General features: G+C 47.7%; 1 pseudogene; it reads left to right on the top strand.

Moving 5' to 3' along the window:
• The first annotated feature begins 394 nt into the window (after positions 1–394).
• LOC102869698 overlaps positions 395–2,597 on the top strand; it is a 3,363-nt pseudogene continuing 1,160 nt past the window's right edge.

Below are 2,597 nucleotides of genomic sequence, written 5' to 3'. Positions count from 1 at the left end.
CATTGGTGCTCAAGGCTTCAAACCTGTTCCTGAGATGGTTTTGAAATTCAAGTGGGACAGACTTAAGGTCATTCTTGGTTCCTGTGGACTTGATTTAATTTTCCTCAACTTCAGCTTGAACTTGCATATGAGTTGTTGGTGGTCTGTCCCACAATTAGCACCCGGCCTGGTTTTCACTGCTGGTATTGATCTTCTCCATTGAGTCTTTCCACAAATGTAATTGATTTGGTTCCTATGCATACCAGCAGGTGAGATCCATGTGTATAGCCTGTGTTTATGTTTCTTATAAAAGGTATTTGCGACATTGGTAGGTAACGAGTAGCGGCAGTGGCGGGTCCCGAGTCTAAGCAGGAACAGCAGCGATTTTCTAGTTTGTACATACATTCTTTTGTATATGATGACATCGGTGAGCAGTGAGCATTCTCGAGGTGCTCGAGAAAAACCACAGATCTCAGTGACACGGGCAACACAACCACAGAAACAGATTGTACAGGCAACCACTGAACAGATGTGTCTTGCTCAAGTGATCTTTGATAAGAATGACTTAGACTTTGAAGCAAAAGTTAAACAGCTTGTGGAAGTGACGGGGGAAAATCAGAATGAATGCATAGTGGCCCTACATGACTGTAATGGAGATGTGAACAAAACGATCAATATATTGCTGGAAGGAATTTAGATACAACTTCGTGGGAGACTGTAGGAGGTAAGAAGAAGAATTTTGGAAAAGAAAGTTCAGAAAATAAAGAGAATAGAGAGAAGAGAAGTGAGAGGGAAACTAACTATGGACGTGCAAACAACTATAACCGGAAAGGAAGAGGTGGCAGTTGGGCCCGAGAGTTTAGGGGTGAAGAGATTGAAATCGATTGCAATCAAGGGGACAAGTCATCAGAGCGTGGCAAGCGAACCCGTGGTAGAGGATTTAAATATGGCAGAGGGAGAGGGGCAGGAAGGTTCTCCACTCAAGGAATGGGGACATTTAATCCTGCATACTACTCAGATTCTCCATCCACAGATGGATGTGGGACAAAACCAGTAGTTTGGGAAGCTGCACAGAATGGTGCAGATGAGGGGACGGGTACCTGGAAGAATTCTGTGGAAGAGTGGACAACAGAAGTTTGGAATGAAGATCTGTCCAAAACAAAAGTCTTCACGGCATCATCTGTTCCCGCAGAGAATCACGTGACTCCTGGGCAAAGCATTGATCTGGTAGCCTTGCTTCGGAAGCCTGCTTCTCCCAGTCAAGTCTCAGACGTCAACTCCTTTGAATCTTCCCAACAGCAGGGCTTTGTCCAAGCCCTTGTCTTCACAAATTCACAACACAACAATCAGATGGCATCAGGGAATGGCAGCTCCTCTGCTGTCAACTCCTGTTTTTCTCAGAGCGTGTCATCCATCCTCGGTTCAGGATTTGGAGAGCTTGCACCTTCCAAAATGGCCAATATTACTAGCTCCCAGATTTTGGACCAGTTGAAAGCTCCAAGCCTGGGTCCATTTACCACTCAGAGTTCCCAGCAGAATAACACAAGTCCTCCAATCACCACTTCTTCTTGGGACTTCAAGCCTGCAACATCTCAATCTTCAGTCCTTAGCCATTTTTACTTCAAATCTCAGTCTGAGCCATCCCCAGTTCTTAGCCAGTTGAGCCAGCGACAGCAGCATCAGACCCAGGCAATCACTCTTCCTCCTCCAGGCCTAGAGTCCTTTCCTTCTCAGGTGAAACTCCGAGAATCAGTTCCATCCTGCGACGGTACCTCCACTGTGAACAAACTTTTGCAGCTTCCCAGCATGGCCGTTGAAAACATGACTGTGTCTGCCTACCAACAACAGGCCAAACACATTAAACTCCCAAAACAACGGATACCTCCTGCTTCTAAGATTCCAGCCTCTGCAGTGGAAATGCCTGGTACAATAGATGTCATAGGATTGAATGTTCAGTTTGGCGCCTTGGAATTTGGATCAGAACCTTCTCTTTCTGAATTTGGATCAGCTCCAATCAGTGAAAATAGCAATCAGATTCCCGTCAGCTTGTATTCAAAGCCTTTAAGTGAACCTTTGAATACCTCTTTGCCAATGACCAGTGCTGTGCAGGACTCCACCTATACAACTTCTGTCGTTACTTCCTCCAGTCTGACCAGCTCATCTGTGAGCCAGACTAGTCCAGTAACAACCTCTTCCTCTTATGACCAGAGTTCTGCATACAACAGGACCGTGTACCAAAGCTCCGGGAGTCAGCCCGAGGCAGCCGCAGGGGCTGTCCTGAATGGACACAGTGGTGGTCAAAGTCAGCCAACACTAGACAGTACTTCATCTGTACCTGCTCCAAAGACAACAGACGCTCCCTCCGCCCTTCCATCTGTGGCCTCCCTGCCCAACTCCGCCTCCTGTTCTATACTTCTACCCCCTACATCCCAGCACACTGCCACTTTGCCCTCCTTGTCCCAGCCCGGTGACCTTGCCAGCAGTCCCCTCGCTCAGCTTAGCAGTTCACTCTCCAGCCATCAAGACAGCCTCTTCCTCCGCGCACGCAGCACTCACCTCGAGCACATCACACACACATGCCAACGTGGAGAGCACCCCTTCCCTCCAGTCCTCAGCCA

This window comes from Elephantulus edwardii, unplaced genomic scaffold, assembly GCF_000299155.1.
Source record: "Elephantulus edwardii isolate Elephantulus edwardi_28Jun2011 unplaced genomic scaffold, EleEdw1.0 scaffold00038, whole genome shotgun sequence".
Classification (NCBI taxonomy): Eukaryota; Metazoa; Chordata; class Mammalia; order Macroscelidea; family Macroscelididae; genus Elephantulus; species Elephantulus edwardii.
This window is presented reverse-complemented; position numbering and strand designations above follow the sequence as displayed.